Consider the following 17,253-nt stretch of genomic DNA (forward strand, 5'->3'; position numbering starts at 1 on the left):
AACAAAGTATCGGTGTGAATCATATCTGATGTAAAATAGCTATTCATGAAGCTCTTCCTAAATAAGGCTTCATTTTAAGACATCATATTTGCTAGCAGTAGGCTCAGAGCTCAGAAAGATAAATATTTTAATTGGACACCACTCATCTTTACCAATAATTTAGCATTTTTGTATACGTCACTGTTTCTTCCTAACTATATGTCTAAATATCCCCCCTTTTTTCCTGGTCCTGATTTTTACTCATTTCTTCTGATTTTCATTGATGTCAAAACATACATAATGATTAAGGGCAGAAACAACAAATGATAAAATATTTCAGAATAGCCAAAGCTTGAAAATTCTAATCTTTTTCGGAGAATATGATATAGTGAATATTTGAGGATTACTTATCCAGAGTTGAAAAACATTGGTTTCTTATTATTAACAAATAACTCTTTGTTGACAAAAGCATACTCAATTTAGCCGTCTTCTTTCATTACTGCCCCCTTACTCTTTATACTTTTGTTTCCTATAATAATTAAATATCAATATCTTATTTGTGTTATCTCTTTTATAGAACTTGAGCCAGCTTGGAATGACAACCACCTCTTGCATATCTGCATATTCTTTCCTAGCCCCTAGTGTAAAAGAATGTCAGAATAGAGGCATATTAAGTTTTTATTGGATAACATACTTTTTAAAAACTTTTTTTTTACATTACACAAATAACTCATGAATATATCCTATTTTTTGCAAATTTTAAACATGGAGATGAAATCAAGCCACCTATGAAAGCCACCTTCAACTTTTAGTCCCACCTTCTCCATAGATAACTGTGTCTATCAAAAATTTAGCATATTTATTTCCCACCCTTTGTGGATATTTTTAAATATTTATTTATTTATTTAGTCTGCACCAGCTCTTAGTTGTGGCACACAGGATCTTTTTAGTTGCGGCATGCAAACTCTTAGTTGCGGCATGCATGTGGGATCTAGTTCCCCCACCAGGGGTCGAACCCAGGCCCCCTGCATTGGGAGCGTGGAGTCTTACCCACTGGACCACCAGGGAAGTCCCCCACCCTTTGTTAATGCTTTTACAGAGATGTCAAGTGGATCCAGAATTACTATATACATTGTTTTTCACGTCTCTGTGTTTTACATACCGTAGATAGTCTGCAACTTTCATTTTTTGTTGCACAATGTCTTAGAATTCTGTTGCCGTTACCAAACATAGGTATGGCTCATTCTTTTTAATTGTTGCATAGTATTTCATAAAATAAAAATATCAAGACTCATTTAACCACTCACCATACAGAAAAACATTTGAGTTCTTCTCAGGATTTTATTATTATAAAGGTAGCTGAAATAAACATTTATTTTTATGTATCTTATATACATGTGTTATTTTAGGATAGATACTGAGAAGTAGAGTTTCTGGGTTATGGTATATGTCTTACTCTAAGAGATATTTCCATAGTAGGAAATTATACTGGGGTCAATAGGTTCAGGCACAAAAGTAAGAACTTCCTCAATCCTGGAGTCAAGAGTCGTAAAATGTATATCAATTTAGCAGGAGTTGTACTGAATATTTTTACAATGGAAAACATATTGTATGAAAATCAAAGGAAATGGATACTAACTCCCCTCTGCGGCTAATTAGAAGTTACGCAACCTCTCCAGACTTGCATTTCCTCAACTATAGTATTAGGATGGGATAGGACTAGAGGATTTATTTCTCAGAAATGTTCAGATCTACATGGCATAGTTCTGTTCTTCATTTATTCGTTCATTCAATAAACATAAACAAGGCATATATAAGAATCTACAATGTTTCCATACGGACTTAACAAGAAATAATACCAGGAAACAAAGCAATGTATAATCAGATAGGTATCATTTAAGTAAATGTATCTAGGCCACAAAATGTGTGCTTTCAAAAAAAAAAAGAGAGAGAAGGGGTACAAAAGATAAACACTTATCATTTATTTAGTTTGCTTTATTTCTCCAGATTTTCCCCTAAATACAAGTCCTCTCATCTGCTACAACTTCAACTATATGTAGTCCGTACACACACTGAATAAAGAAGGGGTCAAGAAGGAGAAAGTATGGGGGAAGGCCTTCCTGAAGAAGAGACTTATGAATTTAATACTTGTTAAAGACAAAAAAGAAAACTATAACCATTTTTATCCAGTTCTTAAAGATTCCTCTCAGTTAGCACTTAACCTGTACATCTCTTCATTCATTTAAGCTTTCTTAGAAGTTGTAGTAGCTTCAAAGGCAAAGGGACTATGTGAGGACACAAAAAAGATGAATCAAAACACAGACAATGTGGTTTATAACATTGAATTATCAGTCCACTGAGAGGACAGCCAGAAATAAATTGTATAAAATGTAGTTATATTAAAATGAGGAAAACATATGACGGTATCAAGACAGCATTTAATAATTACAAAACGAATAATGAGAAACCTAAGACAGAATCATAAATAAGTTCCTGTCTGTCAATGCCATCCTTGGCTCAATTTACTTTCAATTTAGACAGTTGAAACTTACCCACCCAAAAAGTGGAAATTGAAACCCTCTCTGAATAGGTGATTTCAAAGCATGATTTCACTAAGCCTTTGTCAATTACATCGAATTGGTTAAGTTTAATTCATTTCAGAGGACATTTATCATGCCCTAAGCATTCTAGTAATTGCTAGGGACATAAACATGACAAAACATGACCCCTACCAAAAAGAGTTTACCTTCCATTGGAAATATTTCAAAGTTCTCAAATCTCAAAACCAAATTAATTTGAGTGTGTCATCTTTAATCAAAGAAAAGAAAAACAAAGAGGGAGAGAGAAACAGTTTACATATATATTTTGCAAGGACTTAGCATGATTGGTTACAGAACACACCACCAACAACAACAACCTGTGCGGATACCAAAATCCGGGGATGCTCTAGTCCCTTTTATAAAACAGCGTTCCTGCTGTACCCAAGTTTCGGCTTCCACAGTTCCAACCAACCACGTTGAGTTAATCTGCAGATGCGGAACCTGCGGATAAGGAAGGCAACTGTACTTCCATAACTTAATTTTACTTCTATAGACTTAACATTCTTTAGCTGTGAGAGAGGAAGAGAATTAAATAATCTATGGCCCCTTTCAGCTTTAACCCAACAACTGAGTCAGCTATTAGGCTTCCAGTTGTTTGTGTAGAAAAGTAGCAAATAAAGGTAGCCCAGATAGGTCAGTTCAGTGAAAACCATGTCAAGTTAAAAGGTGTTCAATTATTCAGTAGACCATCTGCTGCTCTTTGTATATCTTACCTCACTGTATTGGATAAATACTCTCCCACTGATCATAATACTTTTCAAGTAGGGTATTTAATGGATTTAATATTTTAGAACAATGGTAAATTCATCAGATAACTCATACTTAATCTCAACCTTCCATTTTTAAATCCTTTCTTAATAAACTGAGGCCACTTTTCTGACCATGAATAAATAATATGGTAAATGAAATTTAACACTTTTTTGGTTCTGTTTATATTTAAAATTTTACATAAATCTCAGTGGTGTAGAAGTTAATAATACTAAGACAGGAGATATTTTTACTTAGTATTTTTGCATCTTTCTTCTAAATGTGGAATGTAGCAAAAAAAAAAAAATCCACTAGATCTTTAATCAGTGTATCACAGGCCTCTAGCTTGCTGCTGGGCTATTTATTTATTGAATTCATTTATGCAAAAATAAAACACCTGGTTAGAATTCTATTCATGGTTCAGTTACTCTAAGATTAGTTATAATTTCCAAATGATACAACTTTTGTACTGACATATTTAACCTCTGGTTTGTAGATGTAAATTTTAATTTAACTTATGCATTTGATCTCCCATGAGATGAGAAAAAATGATACTTATTTAAAGAAATATGTAGCAATAAGGTGGAGATACTACCTTAAAATCTTGTACATGTAACCATTCTTACATTCTTTCCATTCTTAATATATTTTCTTTCTGATTAGCTTCTAAACATTTTAATTAGATCTTCTTTTATACTTATTGTCAACCTATATTTTAAATAGCCATTTGCCTCGCTCACAATCATTAATGATGTATAATCTCTTAGAGGTAAGATTAGGTCCATTCAGCCTTAGTTCTGTATACACGTTGTATGTTAAGTGGTTCCTCATACACCAGACTTACAAAGGATTCCACTCAAATCATTTATCTCCATCTCTTCCAAGTCCAGTGCTGGACCTGGCATTGTACACTCATCATCTAAAACCTCATCTCTGGTAGACATGTACAAGTAGCACAGATAGTTCAAAGCATAAATTTAATCTAACGTCTCACAGGGGCAGAAGTAATGATAGCAGAGCTTCCTAGATCTCTTCCAGCAGGACTGCCATCTGGTCTATCATTTCTCAATCTTTGGAAGGATCTTCTAACAAAAGACATTTCATTGGATGTGGAAAAGCTAAGAACGGTTTTAACTTATCTGGCAATCCCCCTAGTGTCAGACCCCATACACTCATACATTTCAAAAGAGGCGGGCAGGGTAATAGACCACCAGAAAAATAATAGATAAGAGCTTTCCTCATTTCTTTATGACTTCCCAAGTTAGACTCTCCCATACTATAAAGACACTAAATACTAACCCTCCAGCTCTTCATCCAAGTGAAACATTAAAGTCTCTTGTCCAAGTGAAAGTCTGATAAGCCTTCCGTTGGTCTTTCTGCTCTGTTCTCACTGGTCTCAGAGGAGCGTAAGGAACTGTTTACCTCTGAAGTCAAGAAAAATAATTTAAACTTAAATTTATTATTTTTTCCTTCCAGTTTTATCATGATATATTGACATACGGCACTGTAATTTTAAGACGTACAGCATGATAATTTGACTTAAATACATCATGAAATGATGACCAAAATAAGTTTAGTGAACCTCCATCATCACATGCAGATACAAAATAAAAGAAAAAGAAAAAAATATTTTCTCTTCTGATGAGAACTCTCAGGAATTACTCTGTTACCAACTTTCTTTTTAATTTTTCTTTTAAAAAAATTTATTTTTGGCTGCATTGGGTCTTTGTTGCTGCACGCGGGCTTTCTCTAGTTGCAGCGAACGGGGGTTACTCTTCATTGCGGTGTTCGGACTTCTCATTGCAGTGGCTTCTCTTGTGGAGCACCGGCTCTAGGTGCACGGGCTTCTGTAGTTGTGGCATGCAGGCTTCAGTAGTTGTGGCGCACGGGCTTAGTTGCTCCGTGGCATGTGGGATCTTCCTGGACCAGGGCTCAAACCCATTTCCCCTGCATTGACAGGCAGATTCTTAACCACTGTGTCACCCGGGAAGTCCTCTTAACAACTTTCATGTGTAACATACAGCAGTGTTAATTATATTTATAATGTTGTACATTACATCCCTAGTGCTTATTTATCTTGTAACTGGATGTTTGTATCTTTTGGTTACCTTCATCCATTTCCCCCTCTCCCCACCCACCTCCTTTGGTAACCACAAATCTGATCTCCTTTTCTATGAGTTTGTTTGTTGGTTGGTTTTGAAGTATAAATGACCTACAACACTATGTTAGTTCCTGGTGCACAACATAGTGATTCGATATTGCTATACATTTCAAAGTGATCACCACGGTAAGTCTAGTTACCATCTGTCACCATACAAAGATAGTGCATTATTATTGACTGTATTCCCCACACTGTACATCTCATACCTATGACTCATTTATTTTATAACTGGAAGTCTTTACCTCTTAATCTCCCTCACATATTTCTCTCATCCCTCCCCCAAAATAATAAAAAATAAATTTAAGTCTATGAAAATAAACTAATTCAGACAGATTATTATAATTGTTATTTAATATTATCATCATTATGATTAATGGTGCCCATTAGAGTTGGTATTTGTTCCTAGAAGAAAACTGAAAAAACACCCTAGGGTTATAACTGCATAATACATGTATGTGTGTGTGTGTGTGTGTGTGTGTATTTTCTTTAAGTAAATGGTAGGAAGGGGAGTGGTGCTAAGGTAGCATCCAAATGAAAAGCAGCAAAGATTCAATGGAATAACCTGGTAAGCAAAGAAAAATGTTGAAAAAGTATTTCAGAGAATCACTTGTGAAAAATTGTATTCTGCAAGATGAATTATGAGTCTCATCTTTAATATGTGTTATATTGGCTTATTACCTATGTCATTATTAGAATAAAAATTCTCAATTCTAGGAATAATTGAACATTTCTATTAAGAGAGAGTAAGTCTTTCCTCAGAAGTGCTTTGGCATGCCTGTTTCACCATTTGCTATCTGAATAATGTAGAAGATATGATTAATATTTCTGTTTTAAGGCCACTAATAAATATGTTTATGAAATATATTTTTAAATAAAATTATTACTATACTAATTTGTTCAAAGTAATCTTCACCAAAGCTTAGTTTGTTTGATTACTAGTGTATTTTGCAGTGAAATCAAACAGCAACTCATGTAACCAACTTATTTGAGAGAAATAGCAAAAAAGAAAAGAAATAAAACATTCATGATGGAAGTGCTTTTCTATTTTGATTGCTAAGACTATTCCATATCTTATATCTCTTCATATTACATAGTATTAATCAATATTCAGTAGATGATTATGAGATCAGGAAAACAAAACACAACTTGCATAGCCAAAGACAGAAAATGCAATAATTTCTAATCTTTCATTTAATAACAATTTCCTTCGTGACTACTGTGTGTTAATTACTGTTTTGAGTCTTAGGACACATGAGAGAACAAAACAGACCAAAAAATCATTGATCTTGTGGAGCTTATATTCCAGTCTCTACTTAAAAATGTTTGTATATAATAATATATTAATATGGTCATCAGGCCCTTTATCACAGGCAGTACAAAAGAATTGTGCCTTCTGCAAACACCATCCATTGCCACAAAGAAAGCAGCTATCATCCCAGGAACATAGGTTAGAAAAGCCAGCTGGTCACGTATCTATCTGTCTCGCTTCTCCAGCAGGTAACATCATTCCTAGCTTCAACCTCTTTGAAAGACATATTTATAAGCTTTTGAGAAAAAGAACCAAAGTTTTTATTCATAATTTGCTTGAAATAACATATTATCATGTAAAACCGTCTTTTGGTCTTTGAAATCATTCCCAGTCGTTCTCATCTGGATGAAAGCCACAAGCCAACAACTGTGTGGGTTGTTAAACAGTAACCACATCTCCTTATTTCTCTCTTACAGTCTCACTTTTCACATTCCTCTATTTTTTCATGACAAATAGGAGAAAGTAAAGAGAAGCCCAGGGGTGTGACTGATAAGTCCTGCTTGGTGAAGAACACTTACTGGATTCTGAGGAGACACGTTAAGGCTCAAGGATGCCCTGGATGAATCTAGGACTTCAACTTTTTTATTAGGATGTTAACTGTCATTGTATCAGTTCCATGGAGATAACACAAGTAAACAACCACAGAGTCCTCTCATCTGTCATCAAGAGGCACAAACAGTTTTTGAGCAACTACTCTATACTGTGAACCATACATTGTATGGTTCATAGTGGTAAAAGACAGTCTCTCCACTCAAGGGGGCAGGGGATATATATACATACATATATATAAATAAAACAACTATACAATGTATGGTTCATGGTTCAATACATATATATTCAGACATATATGTATGCATGTGTATATATATATATACACATATGTGTTTATGTATATGAATGGTTCATATAGATGTAAAAGAAGGGCATTAACATTTTAAAAATACAGAATGATGTCATATTCCACACCTATACCCACTCCCCACTCCACATTCAGACCACTCTTATCTATCGAGATAGAAATCTAGAATAAAAACTTAATAATTGCTATGTATAGAAAGATGGCAATCATTAAAACATAGCCTCATGGATCAATCAACTAATATTTACTCAGTAGTCAGAGACATCTGGCACAATGAAAGATTTGCAATGGTCCCTGCCTACAAAAGAGATTAAGATATAATAAGGAAGAAAAACAGAAAAAAATACCATAAATGCAAATGCAAATGCTAAAATCACAGAATTATAAGAACAAACATATTAAAAGGAGGATTAAGTTTGTGTAAGAGAGAAAATGAATTTCTTTTAAGTCTTTAATCTTGGTTCTTGAAATTTTAAAGATTTTGTAATTGTTTTTCAACATTTATATGGCAGGTTATTGAAATTTAACCTAGTCTTGCATCTTCCATTCCAAATCTATTTAAGTCCTTTGAGAGGCTCTCTGACCAAATAATTTGCATTACTTCTTTTCTGTTCACTTTTTCATGCTCAACATTGCCTAGTTTTTTTGTTTTGGTTTTTTTTTTTTTGAATTTTACTTTATTTTTTTTTTTATACAGCAGGTTCTTATTAGTCATCAATTTTATACACATCAGTGTATACATGTCAATCCCAATCTCCTAATTCATCCCACCACCAACCCCCGCCGCTTTCCCCCATTGGTGTCCATACGTTTGTTCTCTACATCTGTGTCTCTATTTCTGCCCTGCAAACCGGTTCATCTGTACCATTATTCTAGGTTCCACATATATGCGTTAATAAACGATATTTGTTTTTCTCTTTCTGACTTACTTCACTCTGTATGACAGTCTCTAGATCCATCCAACGTTGCCTAGTTTTGATAATAACTAACAATCATAAGAGGAAAGGAAAATCTTACCCTGTAAAAGAAATGTTCTAATAAAAACAACTCTGAGATGACAGAGGGGGAGGAAATTCTCTAAACAGAGATCTGCATTTCCTGGGAGATACTAAATTTCAATACCAAGAAACTGCTTCAGTCCTGGAAACTCTATTCTATTCTTTATATAAAAAAATTGTGATAAGATTATAATGGTTCAATTCTTCCAAATCACAGGGTGATATAGAAGTTAAATTTTTATTTCCACAGAATTACTAAGACTATTTGAGGATTGACTTGATATCCTGGCGATTTCCAAATGTCTTGGGCATTAGTGTGACCCAAGGTACACCTTAAGCCTCTGATTGATGGAGGATCCTGGGCATATGGCAGGCTGTAATATAGAAGAAGTGCCATCCACTTATGGTAGCCGAGACAACAAGAATTTATGGTAATGTTTGTTTCTCCATCAGCTTTTATTCACATGTTTTCTAGAGGGAGTAAAAAAGCAGACTTGCCACAGGTGGTGTCAGACAAGATATTGAGCACAATTCAGTAAAAATAAATAAACCTTACTATTCTACTTATCCATTAATTTTTCATTCTGGAGGCTCACTAAAACAGATTCAATCTAAAAAAAGGGAGAAAATGTTGGTGTGCCAAGAACCGAGAAGATACCAGACCAAATAGTAGTCTCTGCTGCTTACGGTGTATGATGCATGCAGACATGATACAGGAAAATTCCAGTCCCAAATGTTGCAGCAACATGAAAAGCCGAGTGCTCAGGGATGCTTAACTAACAATGTGAAGCTGAGCAAACCCTGCACAGGCAAACGATTCACTTCATTAACAGGCTAATTAATAATAAGATAATTAATTTTTCAAGAAGAAGAGAATGAGGAAAAGTGTTGTGTGGGAGAAATATATTTCTAATTCACTTAATGAGTAACATACTAATTACCTCCATTTAATAGAAGAGATGAAAACAAATAACAAAATAACATAATTTCATGCCAGAACTCCCAATTTCCCATCAAAATCAACCAAGGTCCAGTTTCTAAAGATTTGTTTTCTGTAATTCACAGTTTAATATAGAAGGAACATGCATTTCCATGTTTAGACTCCACTTGAACCATTTCAGCACCTATAGAAGAATCTTCAAGCAAATTATTTTAGTGGTTGAATTTAACTGCATTCACATAGAACCCTCTATTTTCAAAGAGGGAAGAACAAATTTAAAACCTTTAATATATTGGACTAGTAAAACTGGTCAAATATAAAATAGTTGTTAAATAATTGCAGTATAAATTCACTGGAAATATTTAAGAAATGTGTGATTTCACTGAATAGAAATACTTTGACACCAATTTTTAATAATTTCAGAACAAGGCTAACTGCATCATCTGTCTTCATACGTCTTTTCTTTGCACCTGAACTCTAAATGAGAAACATCTGGTAGTGTTTAATTCATATCATTTATTTGATGTGGCTACTTCTGTGAGAACAATTCAGATTTCATCAAGCTGAACTATGGAGAGACTGCCACTTTATTTTCAGGAATAATATTTATCGTTTCCAATCTGATCTTGATACATGGGGCCCAGAGAAAATACCAGAAGATTACCTTTATTTTGTTGTATAGTACTTTTCATTAGGAAATAGAACATCTTAAATTTTAAAATTTGAATGAAGGAATGATCAAATGCATTTATTTTTGTAAATAGTACTTTGCTTTGTTACTAATTATTGATTAATGCTCATTCAATTGAATAAATATTTATTGAGTGCCTAATCTGATGTGAAGAGTCAAAAAGATGAGTTATACACAAATCCCTACTCTGGAAAAGGCTATAATCCAGTATGGGAAATAAAAATAATTCATATATTATTCTAAGAAAAGATAGTAAAGAAAGTGGCATAAAAATAATAAAGAGAATTCAAATAAGAAAACAACTCCAAGGAATTTGATGTACCAGGAAGATCTTCAGAGAGGGATTTGAAGATGGGCCTTGAAGAATAGGTTAGGGCATGTAGCCTAGAGAAGGAAAGGAAGGATATTCCATGCAGAGAGAACACAAATGCAAAGATGTGGGAATGGAAAAACATGGGTTGTATCAGTACATCAGTGAAAAACCCTATTTGATTAGAATATAAGAAGACTGTAAGGAAGGAATTGGAAATAAACATGAGAAAGTAGGCTGTAGGTAAATTCTGGCAGCCTTGAACTCCTGACTTTATTCTGAAGTAATGAGGAGACATGGAAAGGATTTGAGCAGGTAGAGTGATGTGATCAGATCTGGCCGTCAGAAGATTACATCATCAACCATGTACATTGTGGGAAAAGCTGGCAGGCTCTGAGAGCCCAGACAAGAAGTAACAGAGACCAAGATTAGGGTAGTGACCTTGGAAATGGGAAAGAAGGAAAGATAGATTAGACAAAGGGAAACTGGGAAACTAGGCAAATAATTGAATGTAGGAAATGGAAAAGACAAAGTAACAGTTTGGCACCTAGGTAACTAGAAAAGTAGTGTTATAATTAATAGTAATAATTAAGCCCAGAGGAAAATGGGTTTTTTGGTGGGAAATTGATGAGTTCCATTTTGAACAAGTAGAATTCAAGATTCTAGAAAGATATCAAGGGGGTGAAGTCAAAAGCTGTATCACTTTCTTTCCCCCCTTTGGTGAAAGTAGCAACCTAACAAGCTTGAAGCATTGTACATGATGCTAATTCATTTGCCAAACCCTTTGAAAATGTCTTGGTTAAACCTTGATTTTATTTTTTTTCCAAAGCTCTCCAGTCTCATTTCACTCATATTTGAAGTAGAAATCAACCTTCCTGGCTCTTATTGTTTCTATCCATGTTTCCTTCTAACTCAGTTTGTCATCAATCACATTTCTCCTGTCTTTTAACACCATCCTAAAATGGTGCACCTGCCCACTAAGTTTTACTCCTTTATCCTAAATTTTACAGAGAAATTATTTTTCCCCTAACGACGCTCTTTTCTGTTTCTTTCCAGTTAATGCATTTTGAATAAATGTTTGTCTTCCCCATTAAAATGAGAAGAAACCATTCCATTTTTCCTCAGTACTGGTTTCTGTATATTTTTTCATTTATATCTGACAGCAAATGGAAGCTTTTTTCTGGGAAGACTTTTTTTTTTAATTTTTATTGGAGTATAGTTGATTTACAATGTTGTGTTAGTTTCAGGTGTACAGCAAAGTGAATCATTTATACATGTACATATATCCACTCTTTTTTAGATTCTTTTCCCATAGAGGCCATTACAGAGTACTGAGTAGAGTTCCCTGTGCTATACAGTAGGTCCTTATTAGTTATCTATTTTATATATAGCAGTGTGTATATGCCAATCCCAATCTTCCAATTTATCCTTCAAACTCACAAACTGAAACTCTTGATCGATCACCTTTGTTCTGCAAATCTGTTTGAAAAACAATGGAACTATAAACTCCTAGAACAAAATGTACATAAGTCCAAATTCGAGGTCCATAGTTAGGATCTGTCAATTTATTGCTTTTTCTTTGGCCTTTCTCCAACCCTGCTTCCCTCGTTCCAGGAAAAAGTTATTCCACCATATACTTCTATACTAAAAATAACATAAGTCAGGTTTTAATCTCATTTTTCTAGGAGTCCTAATGTGCAATATACTTATGATACTGTTTGGCTGAATGCCTTAATCAAGGCAGGAGTGGCTCCTGCGTCTGTGTGCACTCACAACACGTATTACATAACCCCATAGATAATGTTATAGTGTAGTCATCGTCTTCCCATCAAATTGTGAGATCTCTGAAGAGGCACCACCCCATCTTAATTCTTACATGCCTCATGCCTGGCCCAGTACCTCACACATAAGTGGTCTAATGTTTAATGAATAAATACCTAAATAAATGAATGTGCAGATGCTAGAGGTAGACCTCAAGGCCATCCAGGCCTTAATGCTTTAGACGATGCTTAAAATGTCATATCTAGCTCCTGATTCTCTCTCCTTCTAGTAGCTTTCCTTTTGTTTAATTACACATAAAGCCAAGAGTTAGAATTAATTTTAAAATGCTTGAGATAACATATCAAAGCTTAACAAAATCAACATGTGATATGTTAAATATATCCTTTTAAACAAATATATGTTGTCAGTAATGTTTCTTGACTTATAATTTACTTACTTTTACATATAAATTAAATTATACTTTTTTCCATTATATTACCTTTGTGACATTTTATGATTATGAAAGTAGTGCTGTTGTGGTAGAAGACTTGGAAAATACCAAAAAACATAAAGAAGGAAAAAAGTCAATCATAATTCTACAGCTTAGAAATACCAATATTAATTTGGGATGCATTTTCTGCATAAGTTTTAATACATGAAATCATAATTTGTTACAGCTTTGTATCCTGGCCTACTTTTTCATTTAACATTGTATTTTTAGTATATTCTTTGTGAGTAAACATTTTTGGAAATTATCTTTAATGGCCGTGTACTCTTCCCTTTGAAAACAATACCATAATATTTTTGCCTATCCCTCTATGTATTAGGCATTTGGATAATGTCTAAATTTTTAAGACTATATTTACTGCTACAAGAACATTGCTGTAATAAAATGGCCAGCAGGTAAAAAACTGTGAATATTCAACCCTATATCAACTTGTTAATTACATTATTTAATCTTCATAATTTTCTATAAGATATATATAATTATCCACATTTTACAGTCAAGGAAATAGATTCAGTGAGAAGAAAAAAGTAACTTACCCTAAGTCACATAACCAGTAAAAAGTAGAGAAGGTATTTGAACCAAAATTTGTCTGATGCCCTAGCTTTGCTCTGACCAGGAAAACCACAGCTCTGATTGGTTTACAAAATTAAGTTCAAGAAGGCAAATTATTGAAGCAAAGAAGCAACTTTTTAAAATTCTGTGAGCGTTTCAATCTTTGCTATTTTTACAGATGAAAATTTTAACTCTTATTTATTATGCTTTTATTTGAATACTAATGAAGTAAAAACTGGTTAACTAGTTTTTTTATGTCTTGTAGCCATTTTTACCTCCTGTTAGAGAATTGTGAGTTCATAATCTTTTGCCATTTTTCTATTAGGGCCTTTATGTTTTTCTTATTGATTTGTGCAACCTTTACATACTAAGAATATCATATTATCATATTTTCCATATTTGTGGTAGTTTCCTAGTTTGGACAATTTTGTTTCAATGTTTTGACATACAAAAGTTTGCTTTTTATGTTGTACAATTTAATAGGCTTTATTTTCAGGGTAGTTTTAGGTTCACGGCAAAATTGAGAAGAAGGTACAGATTCTGATTTACCTCGGTCCCCACAAATGAATAGTCTCTCCCATTATCAGCGTCCCCCACCATAGTGGTACATTTGTTACAACTGATGAGCCTACAGTGACACGTCATTATCATCCTAAGATCATAGTTTATATTAGGGTTCACCCTAGGTGTTATACACTCTAAGCATTTGGACAAACGTATAATGATATGTATCCACCATTACAGTATCTCAAAAATTTACATTTTAAGAGTCAATTCTATCACACTTTTTAATTTGTCTTTTGTACTTATAAAGGTTTTTTAATTAAAATATTAGATGAATATTTCCTTACAAATATTAGGTGAATTTTCTTTACAAATATTTTGGTTTACTTTATATAGTTTAGGTAATGATTTTTATAATAACATATTTCAGACAAACAAAAAGCATGTGGAATGATGTAACTACACGGAGCTACAGTGCGGCTTAAAAAATAAAACATTACTGATATAACTGAAACCTCCTATGTTATCTTCCCAATAGAATTACCCTTCCTTATCTCTAGAGGTTAGTGCAATTCTGACTTTGGCTTTATCACTCTCAACAGGTTTTATCATATATTTTATGACATATTTTATGTCACTTTGCATGTGTGCAATTTTTGCCTGTATGGCATTGCTTTGCATGTATAAAATTGTTGTGTGTATATTATTGCTTCACAAATACTACTCTATTTATGAATTCTCTGAAGTTTGCTCCTTTCATTTAAAAATAGGTTTTAAGATTTATCTATGTTGGTACAAATAATTGCTAACTCATTTCCTTTTAAGTTAGCCAACTTAAATATGAAGTGATGACAACTAATTTTGGTGTTTTATTTTGCATTCCCCCAAAAGCAAACTCTGAGATGAGGCTTCAAGTGTAAGTATCTGTGTAGTACAAGGAACCTTAGCAGAGGATTAGTGAAACAAGACAGGGAAGGGAAGATAGTGGATCAAGTGTGTGTTATTCCATAGCCACTAAGGAAGACAGTATGAAGACTCCTCAGTAAATTAAAACTATAACTACCATATGATCCAGCAATCCCACTTCTGGATATATGTCCAAAGGAAATGAAATCACTATCTCAAAGAGATATCTGCACTTCCATGTTCATTGCTGCATTATTTATAGTAGCTGTAACATGGAAACAATCTTAGTGTCCACTGATGGATGAATGGATAAAGAATATATGATTATAGATATAGATGATAGGTGCATACATACACACACAATGAGATATTATTCAGTCATTAAAAAGAAGAAAACCCTGCCATGTGCAACAATATGGATGAAGCTTGAGGGCATTATGCTAAATGAAGTAAGTCAGACAGAGACAGACAAATACTGTATGATCTTACTTATATGTGGAATCTAAAAAAACTGAACTCATAGAAACAGAGTAGATTGGTGGTTGCCAAGAGCAGGAGGGGGAGAGAAATGGGTGAAGATGGTTAAAGGGCACAAACTTCCAGTTATAAGATGAATATATTCTGGGAACCTAATGTGCAGCATGGTGACTATAGTTAACAATACTGTGCTGTATACTTGAAAGTTCCTAAGAGAGTCGATTTAAACATTCTCACCACACACACACACACACACACACAAATGGTAAATATATGAGGTGATGGATGTGTTAACCAATCTAATTGTGGTAATCATTTTGCAATATATACATATATCAAATCATCATGTTGTATACCTTAAACTTACATAATATGTCAATTATATCTCAATTTAAATGGGGGGAGAAAAGGACTGTGTTACGAAGCCAGCTACTATTGGTGGGTATGTGACTGAAGCTTAATCTTGCAGATAATGGTGTAAAACACAGCTTCAAAGGTATTTATTCATCAGCTCCCATCAGTCATTATTTGATGGATGCTCCTGAGGTATGTTAATTCCCCAGCATTTCAGACACGCAACACACAATTGGACAGAAAGGCTTTTTGTATCCCAGAAAGAGTGTAAGTACGTAGATACAGATGCCAGCAACTGGTGTCACTGAGTACACCAAAATGATCCTCTTCAAGGAAGTTGGGGAAAACAATTTTACTACAGCCAGTGAGGGCATAGTGAAATCTGTACTTCTACACATTTCCAGGAATAATGTAATTTGCCACAATTATTTTAGAAAGATATTTGACTATCTATATGCCAAGAGCCTTAGAAATGTTGGTACTAAGGGCAACTCCATAAAAATAATTATATGTGTAGTCACCATAGTGTCATTTATAATGTAAAAAATAAGAAATAATCTTAACATCCAACAATATAAAAATGGTTAGGAAAATTCTGTATGTCTGATGAATGATATTTTGCCATGACAGCTGAGAATTACAAAGATTACATAGCTATACGAGAAAATGTTTTTGAGGGAAGAAGCAAACTAGAAAAAAAAGGACGGTGAGATGAAATATTTCAAAATGATAATATGTGATTGTGCTGGGGGAGAGGGCTTATGCAGTTACATTGGTTTTATATGGAAAATAACATGTCTTTAGAGCAATATAAGCCTTACTCTAAAGATCATCCAAAATATTTTAATATTTATATCTGCTTTCTATGTATAACTTCTGAGGTTCTATATAAAATCTCACCTTGTCATCACAAAAGTCTTATGAAGTAATTGAGATTAATATTAATGTCCTTATTTTGCAGATGAGGAAACTACATCTCAGAAAGAGTCAAATGGCTAGAAAGCGACGGCGCTTGCGATTAGACTGTGTTTATGCTGACTCCTGGCACAGTGCTCTTCATGACAGTAGTGCATGTCTGCTGTGCTTGCTTGCCCAGCACCCCTTTTATAATAACTAAATATCTTCTTTTGTTTTCAAGACCCTCTTCATCTCCTCATATTCAAGGGTGGGTGGTAGATCTCAGCCTGACTAGTCAGAGTTTACAGTGACTGGTACAGGACTGGGCATGTGACCAAAGTTAGGCCTGTCAAAGTTAGTCCAGGACTTCTGCTGGAAATTTTGAAAAATAGATGGCTTCTTCCATTGGAGGGTACTAAACTGCTAGAAGATTAGTTGCCTATGGCCATATTTGTCTGTCAAATATGGCCATAGAGAGTGGCCATATTTGAGAGTGAAGGGAAGACAGAAAAAAACAGAACTAGGAATGGAGAGAGACAAATTTCTCATGACATTGTTAATGCACTTGGATATTCAGATCTGGCTGCTTCAAGCCAAGGTCTGTCCTTGGCCTTTTTATGTTTGTGAACCAATTTTTCTTTTAATTAAGATAACTAGATGAAGTTGCTATCATTTCACCTAAAAATATCCTGGCTAATAT

This window comes from Balaenoptera ricei, chromosome 12 (assembly GCF_028023285.1).
Source record: "Balaenoptera ricei isolate mBalRic1 chromosome 12, mBalRic1.hap2, whole genome shotgun sequence".
NCBI lineage: Eukaryota > Metazoa > Chordata > Mammalia > Artiodactyla > Balaenopteridae > Balaenoptera > Balaenoptera ricei.